Raw genomic sequence first — 11,630 nt, 5'->3', positions numbered from 1 at the left:
TGCGCTCTAGAGCCCATGAGCCACAACTACTGAAACCCATGTGCCTAGAGCCCATGCTCTGCAACAAGAGAAGCCACCGCAATGAGAAGCCCATGCACCGCAAAGAAGAGTAGCCCCCGCTGACCACAACTAGAGAAAGCCCGCGCGCAGCAACGAAGACCCAATGCAGCCCAAAATAATAAATAATAAGTAATTATTTTTTTTAAAAAAAGAAAAAATAGAGAATAAAGAATAGATTGAAAGAGTCCACCAAGATGGTTATGTAGGAGGCTCTTGAAGCCCCCTCCTCCCATGGATGCATTGAATGTACAGCTACGCATGGAGCAACTGCCTCCAACGAGCCAGAAACCCGCTGAGCAATTCGTGCACACTGGATGGATGAGAAAATATACCCATCAAAATGGTAGGAAAGGCTGAGACACACACTTGCAATAAGCCCCACCCCTGGCACAGCACCACACAGTCGGGAGGGAACCCCTAACTCCCAGCATCTCCCTGAGGAGTGAAAGCTTTGGACCCCACATCTATCAATCCAACATTTAAAAAATTTTATTCTATTGAAGGACAGTTGATTGACAATGTTGTGTTAATTTCTACTGTACAGCAAAGTGATTCAGTTACACATCTATATGTATTCTTTTTTCATTTTTTAACTTTCATTTTAATTTTATATTTGAGTAGAGTTGATTTACAATGTTGTGTTAGTGTCAGGTGTACAGCAAAGTGATTTACATATACATATATCATCACTCCAGCATTTAAGACAACCACTGGGAGGGAGGACTCGCAAAACACCTAGCTGTGAAGGCCAACATGCTTGTGTCTGGAGACCCACAAGACTATAGCAAAGAAACAATTCCTGATAGGCACCTGGCCTATCCCCCTGAGGGCTCAGCTCAGAGGAAGCAGGCAAAATCACCCATTTCCAGTATTTCCCCAAAAGAGGTTTATCTGCATACTTTAAAAGCTGCTGCCTGAGGGTCAAGCTTCTAACTTAGCAGATACTAAGGGCTGGCTGTGGTCCTCCCCTGAGGCCAGGGAAGCCAGTGGACACCTCTCCCACTTCCTCCCTCCAGCCTGCTCCAATAACACTACAAGGTGCCAGTATCATCCTGGAAGGAGGTCGTATACATGTCTGTAGCTCCAGCTTTTGTGGCTGCCACCCAAGGGAGTGGCCTGGATTTCCTGGCCCTAGTAGTCAATGGGGCTTGCATCCATGAGTGCCCTAGGACTCTAGCAAACAAAGAAACAGTTCTTAATGGGCCTAGGAGCACCCTGACACTGCAGCTCTACACATAGGCCCAGCAGAGAGGGGGCAGGCAAAAATGCCCATCCCGGTTTCCTCCTGGAAGGGACTCCACCACCTGTTTTCCCAGCTGCTGCCTGAGGGTCCAGCTTCCAACCAGCCTGCATCTAGGTGCGGACTACAAGGCTCCCCTTTGCACAGCCCTGACTGCCAGGAACAAAGAAGGAGCCTCGGAAATCACGGAAGTCTGAGAGGCAGCTCTGAGGTTGAGCCGGACTGACTGCAGCACTGTTTGCAATAGCAGATGTATAGCAGCAACTTACGTGTCCATCCACAGATGAATGGATTTTTAAAAAGTGTGGTACAGATATACAGTGGAATATAATTCAGCCTTTAAAAAGGAAATCTTGCCATTTGAAATTGTAGGGCCTTATACTAAGTGAAATAAGCTCAACAGAAGATGAAAAATACTGCATGATATCACTTCTGTGTGGAATCTTAAAAAAAAAAGTAAACTCATAGAAACAACATAGAAAAGTGGTTGCCAGGGGCTGGGAGATGGGAGAAATCGAGAGAGATTGGTAAAAAGGAATAAACTTTCAGCTATATGATGAATAAGATCTGAGGATCTAATGTAAAATGGGGTGACTACAGTTGATACCACCACTCTGTATAATTGAAATCTGCTAAGTGAGTAGAACTGAAACATTCTCACCAAAAAAATAAATAAATAAAATGATAAATATGTGAGGTGATGGATGTGTTAATTAACTCAATGAAGGGGGGAGATCCTTTCACAACGTACACATGTATCAGATCATCATGATGTGTACTTTAAATATCTTACAATTTTATTTGCCAATTATACCTCAATAAAGCTGAAAAAAAAAGTTCTCCCTTAAGTATTTTAATTGAGCAAGGCATCTTACCCTTTTGGCAAATCGCTTATAATTATGAAGTCTTCTAATATCTCCAGAGACATAAATGTTCTTGACAGACTACATTAAGTAAAATTGTTTAAAAACAAATAATAGGATTCGAATTTAACCTTTAATTTTACATGCAAAATATCCAGTCAACTGAAAGAATACATCATTACATCGTTAGTCTCAATAATTCTTTCTTGCATTACACTTAATTTGACTGCCTTTTTCAACTCCAGTTTATATTTAAATTTTTCATAATAAAGATAGATATAAACTTGATATGTCTAGAGGAAAAATGCCATTTTAAACATTATCCCTATTAAAGAGAATCTAGATTAAAGAATAATTTGTAAAACTGAAATGACCTCAAATTAGCATAAACCAGCAAATAAATCAGCAATGAGCATACACACTTTTGCAGAATTCTATTTTGTTTTTATTGTTGTATTCAAAAGCAAAACAACTTCCTTTTTTAGTGAAAGAATGTGTAATTTAAGAAAAGTCAGCAATGAATCTCCAGTATTCATGTGGATAGCTGAATAAATTACACTCAAAAAATTCTGTAAATAAGCCATATTCTCTTGAGAATCAGTTTCTGTCAGTTTTTGTAGATACAAATTTGTCAGAAGATACAATTTATTGAATCCTCAGAAGCATAGTTCCCAGACAGGCATTATTAATATTAATATGTCCATTCTAAGACATTTTAAGATACACTTAAAAATATGGTGAGCATACATTCGTGTCTGGGAAGCTAGAACAACTGAGGTAGATTTCCTAGGTTTTAAAATTCTGTTTCTAATATTCATTCTTTCAAAAAATATCAATCATAGTCTGTTTTTACTGTACTCAGCATCAGAATACTTGCAAGAAAAAAACAAGATATGCCTTCTGTCTTTAAGAATTCTCCACTCTAAAACAGCAATTAATGAAATAATATTGGTAAAATGCAGAGTTTGCTGCTTGTTGGAAAGCTGGCATTCAAGAACTGGTAGCTGAGGACATCCATAGGGATGATGATTATTATAATTTTATAACCATTAGTATTTAGAGTGATAACACCTCACATAAAAATTCACGTATCAGCACCCTCAATTCTAAAATATAGCCCTGACATAGGCTCCGTATAGCAAATGGATATTACTAACGCTATATCCTAAAGCTCATTTGAGTGTTCCTCAGACTTTCATTCTTGATTGGCACAGGGAATGTGGTAGAAACATGCTAGCTATTCACCAAAATTTGGTTTCTACTTCTTCCTAGGCTATGGTCACAAGACTGTGTCCTGGTGAAGTGAATGTTGCTAGAAATGACATATGCTACTTCCAAGCCTGGCCCATAGAAACCTCTCAAAATATCCTGCACTAACTCTCTCTGATTGGCTGGCTGGATATTGATGCTTGCAGTGTGTCTTGTATTGAATGGCCAAGACCCCAAAAGCTACCCCCCCCCGCCCCGCACTCTCCCTGCTACCAATTGGACATTCCATGAGCAAGAAATAAATTTCTATTGCACTTAGCTACTGAGGTTTTGGGGCTTTATCAGCTAGAGAGTTAGTGTTAATTCATCTAATACAACGAAGAGAGGAATGCAAGGGACTTCCCCGGTGGTCCAGTGGCCAAGACTCCGTGCTCCCAATGCAGGGGGCCCAGGTTTGATCCCTGGTCAGGGAACTAGATCCCACATGCCACAACTAAAGATCCCACGTGTCGCAATGAAGATCCCGCATGTTGCAACAAAGATCCCACACGCAGCGAAGATCCCGCATGCCACAACTAAGATCTGGCGCAGCCAAATAAGTAAATAAACATTTAAAATAAGTAAATAACAGGTATTACTTTTAAAAAGAGAGAAAGGAATGCAAAAATTTGATGTCTACTGTGTACTAGACCTTGTATATAAATACAATGTTTTATTTATTCTCCAAACTAAACCAATGAATTAACCAGTAGCAGTCCCATTTCATGATGGGGTGACTGAGGCTTGACAAAAAATAACTTTCCTTGGATCCACAGCCAGTTAGCAGTAGAGTCAGAATTTGAACCTGAATTTATTGACTTCAGAGATAGTATTTTTATAACACATCCTCCTATAATCTTTGGTTGACTTCTAACTGGATGATAAGGGTTACATTCTATTACAGGTTTAAAGCAATAAATCAAAAGACAAAATTTTTGATGTTTGAAACCACTGATAACAAACTCTAAAAAGCTAAAACAAAATTTCACAAAACACAGAAGCCCAAGGCCACTTGTGTGGGTAAACAGGCTTAATTAACTGATATTGACATTATTTGTACACTTTGGTTCAAAAATGCAGTTAATATACCAAACAATTATCCTGAGTTAGAAAGGAAAAGGAAATTTGATTTGTATACAATGTTTAAGATGGAATAAAATGATGCAGTTCTATTAAACAGCTTTGTTGAAATATAATTAATATACAATAAACTGCACGTTAAATAGCACGATTTGGTAAATTTTTACATATGTATGTCTGTGCACACGTGTGTGTATGTGGAATGTATCAGTATGTGAGACCATCATGAAACCATCACCATAATCAAGATAATGAACATATGTGTCCTCTCCAAAATCCCCTCCTACCAGTTATCAAACCCACTCTTTCTAATAATAGATTATTTCTAAAATTTTGTAGAAATGGAAGCATATAGTATGTATTTTTCCTCCTCTGGCTTATTTCACTCACTATAGTGTATCTGAGAGTCATCTGTGCTGTTGTCTTTACTGTTAGTGCTAACTTACTCCTTTTTATTCCTGAGTAGTGTTCCATTGTGTGTACATACCACAATTTGGTTATCCATTCTCATCTTAATGTATATTTTTCTCCACTTTTTGGCTATTACAAAATAATCTTTTATGAACACTTATGTGCAAGTCTTTGTTTGGACATATGCTTTGTATGAACATGTTCTCTGGATAAATATACAGGAGAGTGATCACTGATCATATGTTAAGTGTGTCTTTAATTTTCAAGAAACCATCATACTGTTTCCAACATTTTTGGACCATTTTACATTTCTACCATAAGTGTATGAGAATTCAAATTCCTCCACATCCTCACTAATACTTGGTATGGTCAATCTTTTTAGTTTTAGGCATTCTAATCCATGTGTAGAGTTATTCCCTTGTGGTGTGGCTTTAATTTGCATTTATCTACAGATGTTGAACATATTTTTAATGTGCTTATTTGCCATTCAAATATCTTCTTTAGTAACATATCTTTAAATTTTTGCCTATTTTTAATTGTTTGTTTGTTTTTTTATTATTCAGTTTCGAGAGTTCTTTATATATTGTGGGCACTAGTCCTTTATATGTTACTTGCAAATATTTTCTCCTAAACTGTGGCTTGTCTTTTCATTCTAAACAGTGTCTTTGCAAGAGAAGTCATTAATTTCTATGAAATAAAGTTTATTATTTTTTTCATTTATGGATCATGCACTTGATGTTAGATCTAATAAATCTTTGCTTGGGCTTCCTTGGTGTCACAGTGGTTAAGAATCTGCCTGCCAGTGCAGGGGACACATTGTCTTCCCTGCCAATCTGGGAAGATCCCACATGCTGCGGAGCAACTAAGCCCATACACCACAACTACTGAGCCTGCGCTCTAGAGCCCGTGAGCCACAACTACTGAGCCCATGTGCCACACCTACTGAAGCTGGAGTGCCTAGAGCACGTGCTCCACAACAAGAGAAGCCACTGCAATGAGAAGCCCGTGCACTGCAAGGAAGAGTGACCCCCACTCGCCGCAGCTAGAGAAAGCCCGCGAGCAGCAACAAAGACCTAACGCAGCCAAAAAATAAATAAATAAACAAATAAATTTATATGAAAAAGAAATCTTTGCTTAGACGAAGGTCACAAAGGTTTTCCCCCTTTGTTTTAGTCAAGAATTCTTAAAGTTTTAGATTTTACACTGAGACCTATGATGCATTTTGAGTTAGTTTTTGTATATAGTATGAGGATCAAAGTGTATTTTTTGCATACATATATGCACTTGCTTCAGTGCCATTTGTTGAAAAAATAATCAATCCTCTCTCCACCACGTTACCTTTGCAACTTTTTCAAAAATGAATTGACCATATGTGTGTGGGTCTATTTCTGGATTTTGTGTTCTGTTACATTGATCTGTGTGTCTGTCTTTATGCCAATACCGCACTGCCTTGATTACAATGGCTTTACTATAAATCTTGAAGTTAGGTTGTATAAATCCTTCAACTTTGTTCATTTTTTAAAAAGCTATTTTGCTATTCTTGGTATTTTGCTCTTCCATATGAATTTTAGAGTCAGAGTATCAGCTTCTACAAAAGAGACTGCTGGGATTTCAATTAAGATCTCTTTGAATCTAAAGATCAACTTGGGCATAAATGACATCCTAACATGAACACCATATGGTTCTCCATTTACTTAGGTCTTTAGTTTCTCTCAGCAATGTTCTGTAGTTTTCAGCACACAAATTTTGATATCTATTTTTAAACTTAGCTGAAGAATTTCATATTTTTGATACTATTAAAATGGTACTTTTGATTTCAATTTCTAATTGTTCATTGAAAGTATATAGAAATTGATATTTGTTGATATTTGTATATTAATCTTCTATCCTGCAAACTTGCTAAACTCATTTATTAGTTTTAATAACTTTTTGTATATTCCAAAGGATTTTCTAAATAGGTAACGATGTCATCTGTGAATAAATACAGTTTTACTTCTCCTGTAATCTTGATTCCTTTTATTTCTTTTTCTTGTCTTGTGTCCTTGGCTAGAAACTCCCGTGCAACATTAAATATATGTGGTGAGAGAGGACATTCTTCTTGCAGTCCTGAACTTAGCACAGAAATATTAATTCCTTCATCATTGATTGTGATGTTGGTATAGTATTTTCATAGATGCCTTTTATCAGGTTAAGTAATATTCCTGCAATTTCTAGCTTGGTGAGAATTTTTATCAGTCATGGATGTTGTATTTTATCAGATGTTTTCTCTGAATCTACTGAGATGATCACATTTCCCACCTTTCTTAACTCAATTAATAGTGAATTACACTGATTTTGCAATGTTAAACCAACCCTGCTTTCCAGTGAAAAACTTGATTTGGTCATGATTTATGATCCTATTGTAATATTGCTGGATTCAATTTGCTAAAATTTCATTAATTTTCAAAATTTTATATTCACGAGGTATATTAGTCTGTAATTTTCTTTGTATGTCTTTTCTGGTTATGATAGCAGAGTAATACCAGCCTCGTAAGGTGAGTTGAGTTTCAATTTTCTGAGACATTTTGTGTAGAAATGATATTATTTCTTCTGTAAGTGTATGCCAAAACTTATCAGTATAGTCATTTAGACATAGATAAAAATTATTTATGCATATATAAATTTCAAGGAAGAGAAATATTGAAACACAAAGAACTAATATGCGCAGCCAGCTTATTTGGGATTTTATGTCTAATATAAGGCCTTAAAACTTCATAGGTGGCAGATATGTGTTTTTATGTGTCAGGTTGTCCCAAAGTCATGTTTTTCCACAGAAATCTCTTGTTCTGTTCTGATTGTACAGGAGATGCATCTAGTATGCCAACTTATATCCTCTTGGCCATAACTTTGATTCCAGCCACAGCTCAGGTGGAGAGTTCCGTGAAGAAGATGTGATTCACTTTTCATTGACAGCATCTTGTATTAGCATGGACTGGGCATCTTTGCCCTCTACCTTAGTGGTTCTCCAAAGCTACTTGACACTCATAGGCACTTGTTCATCCTAACTTCATAGGCATCTTGGAAATACAGGGTTGCCCTGAGTCAACCCTTGATCAGTGAGGGTTGGGAGCTCTTGCTTCCTGTTCTTTAGATGGATTATTCTGGGAGATAACATTCTTAGTCCTGGCAGAAGTAAGACCTTTTTGTACACCTTAATAATGAATCCAGAATGAACACTTATGTAAGTTTCTTTCCCCCTTCTTTTTTTTTTAGTCTCTGTAGTTCTTCACTCCCGCACATTGTGTTAACCCCCAAACAAATTACCTGCACTGAAGTACTTGTTTCAGTCTCTGCTTACTGGGGAACCCAAGCCAAGACAGATTGCTAATTCATTATTCTTGCCATCCAGTTAAGTGACAATGTGGCTGTGACAACCACAGGGCAATGGAGGAGTGTCCTTTATACCAATGGAAGAAAAGGTAACAAATTAGTCTTTTATTCATAGATAGTCTAGTGGCTTCTCAAAAAACTGCTACACCCGCCAGAGGAATCAGATGGGTGTGTCCCCTTTATGGCCTGATTTGAAATGGTACCAATTTTAATGCTCAGAATTAGACTCTTTTTATCCTACAATGTTCATAATTCCTTTTGCTTTGTGAGCATCTTTATTTTCTAGGCACAAGTGAGAAAAGTGAAGCTCATAAAAGCTAAGATATTTGCATCAGGCCATGTATCAAATATGCATTTTGGTTCAGATCAGACCCAGCTTCCTAGGCTCTAAAGCCCTTTCAGTCTTTTCTCCTAGACTGCACAGCCTTGACTGAATGGTGTCAGGACTTCCTCCATGGCCTCTAACTCTGGTCCCTATGCAATTAGGGGAGGCAAAATCAGCAAATCTTGGAGAATACCTGACTCCAGGAAGCATGAGGTAGTTATGAGAATCTCTGGCTCTTTGTTTTAATAGGGGTACAGAGAATATGAATGGCAATCAGATACTTTTACTTTCACATCTGTCAGCAAGCAAACAAGAATCATGGGAACCCTGGGGGCAGGTGTATAATTGTCAGGAATTTAGGGTGGGAAGGGGGAACATAACCACTCATGGCACAATTACATCAGATGCAGCGCCAGAAGTAAGGCAATCCACTCTTGGGCCCAAACTCAAGTGTAAACTTCATGAGGGCATTGACTACACGATCTACATCTCTTTTGTAACTATCCCTGGCATCTTAAAGAATGCTGGCACACAGCAGGTACAAAGTAAACTTTTTTGGAATGACCACATGAGTTAATTAATAATGAATCCTGTCTTCCAACTTTGGTCATGTCCCCCAGATGAACCCCACACAGGGAACCAGTCTATTATTCTTCCAATATTTTATTTCATCAGGCATCCTTTGAGCATCTCGTATGCAGAAAGCATTGTGATAGATGCCGAGGGCGTTACACAGAAGTTTAAGATTTAATCTTTGCCCTCAAGGAATTTTCAGTCTAGTGAGAGAACGAGAAATAGAAACAGTTAATACGATATAAGACATGATTTTATATATATGTTAAATCTATAAAAGCATTGCTTTGGCAAAAAGGAGTAATTAGCGTGTGTGTGCGGGAGGGGGTGGGTGGGGAAGGATCACCAGCGAGATCCCAAGGCAAGGCTTGGGCGCCCGCCCCCGCCCTGACCCCCAGCTCCCACCCAATGGGCCTGGCTCAGCCATCATGAAGGCAATCCTCTGCTTTAACAACCACGGGAAGCCACGGCTCTCCAAGTTCTACCGGCCCTACAGTGAAGATACACAACAGCAAATCATCAGGGAGACATTCCATTTGGTATCTAAGAGAGATGAAAATGTAATTTCCTAGAAGCAGGATTATTAATTGGAGGATCTGACAACAAACTGATTTATTGACATTATGCAACATTATATTTTGTCTTCTGGGTGGATTCTTCAGAAAGTGAACTTGGCATTTTAGATCTAATTCAAGTATTTGTGGAAACATTAGACAAGTGTTTTGAAAACATCTGTGAACTAGATTTAATTTTCCATGTAGACAAGGTTCACAATATTCTTGCAGAAATGGTGATGCGGGGAATGGTATTGGAGACCAACATGAATAAGACTGTTACACAAATTGATGCACAAAATAAACTGGAAAAATCTGAGGCTGGCTTAGTGGGAGCTCCAGCCCGTGCTGTATCAGCTGTAAAGAATATGAATCTTCCTGAGATCCCAATAAATATTAACATTGGTGATATCAGTATAAAAGTGCCAAACTGCCCTCTTTTAAATAAAAAAATTTTAAGGCCACTCCTAGGTAAAATCCAGGGGAAAAGTCATCTAAGTTTACCATGCAGTTGTTTACCAAAAATAGAGGAGAGTCTTAACTTTTGCTCTTGGATTTAAGGCAAGGTACTGTATAGAAGTTATGTAAAATCAGTATGGAAGTTCATTGTTGCTTTTCTTCCTCAGTGATTTTGAAGAAATTGAGTAGTTCCAGTGTGATTTTTCCTTTATTTTCTAAACTGCATTCCTATGGCCACCTAAGGCATGCCTCTATGTATTGGCTACTACAGTATTTTGAAAAGTGTTTGGGACATTTCTTTAAATTATGTATAACCCAAAATGTTGTTTTGTATGGATTACAAAAACAACATTCCTTAATTCTTTCTGTTATTTGTCACAATTGTTATTTAAAGAACGAAGTATGTATTGCATGAAAACATTATGACCTTTTTCTCTTAGTTTAAATAAACTCCAAGGTAACTGGACTTCTAAAGCACCATTCTGTCTGCCTGGTATCTACTTTAGCAAAAATTTTTTTTACAACTCTCTGAGTCAATGAAGTAAATAAGAGTATATTTTATCACTGTTAAAAAATAAAAAGGAGTAATTAAATTTAGTAGGGAAGCCTCCCTCTGAGTGCTAAAATGATAATCTATATGAAGTAGGTGCTAGGTAAATTTTGCTAGTTCACTGGAAATTTGGTAATTTTCACTTAATTAGTCCTGTGATAAATGGAGGAATTTTTCCCCATGGAAAAGGTTCTGCTTAAAAAGACCAATGAAGTAAGTGCATTACACTTGTAAAGAGTATCCCATCCCTTATGTGCTGCCTTCCTGTCCCCTTGACTATTTAGTTTTGAAACTCAGACACCTGTTCCTATCAAGTCTGGAATGAGCAGCATAGATTTATGCTCTTCACTGGTGTGAAATTAAAACAGAGTCTCCTGATATTTCAACCAATTCTTTTTCTTTTTTTTTTCCAATTGATAACAGTCAAGTGAAGAATAATGAGGTGGTCACAAAAATTACCACCTCATTAGAGATGGCAGAATGTAGACATCAGCACAGCTCTCATCTTGGACTTCCTGATACTGTGCAGACATTTGGAAAGAGATATCAGGTAGAAATGTGAACATTTTCTGTTTCAAAGCTCAGCTCTTCAAATTTTATTTCACAACATAACACCTTTGAGTCTGCTTTGCAGGGCAGTGCTCAATGTTTCACACCCCTGGGAAACAAGAGGGTCAAGTTGTGGAGATGCAAAAGTATGCACACACACTCAGCACAGTGCAGGGAAAGCCACCAACTCATCTTCTGTGAGCAAGATGCAGTGAGCTTTGATGGAGCTGGCCACAGGGAGCCACTAGGATGTTTTGGTAAACAACGAGGGACACTAAAAAAAAAATCAGATATTGTGGAAGGCAGTAACAAAAGAAGAGAGAAATCAAATTTTTAGAAAGTAACATTC

General features: G+C 37.7%; 1 pseudogene across 1 annotated transcript; it reads left to right on the top strand.

The window, feature by feature from the left end:
* The first annotated feature begins 9,597 nt into the window (after positions 1-9,597).
* LOC308626722 (AP-3 complex subunit sigma-1-like) lies at positions 9,598-10,502 on the top strand (annotated as a pseudogene). Its single transcript has one exon. The product of its transcript is annotated as an AP-3 complex subunit sigma-1-like (transcript).
* The last annotated feature ends 1,128 nt before the right edge of the window (positions 10,503-11,630 follow it).

The sequence above is a fragment of the Mesoplodon bidens genome (assembly GCF_964165515.1).
Source record: "Mesoplodon bidens genome assembly, chromosome: 13".
Taxonomy (NCBI): domain Eukaryota; kingdom Metazoa; phylum Chordata; class Mammalia; order Artiodactyla; family Ziphiidae; genus Mesoplodon; species Mesoplodon bidens.
Note: the sequence above shows the minus strand (reverse complement) of the source record. Positions and strands in the feature narration are given on the sequence as shown.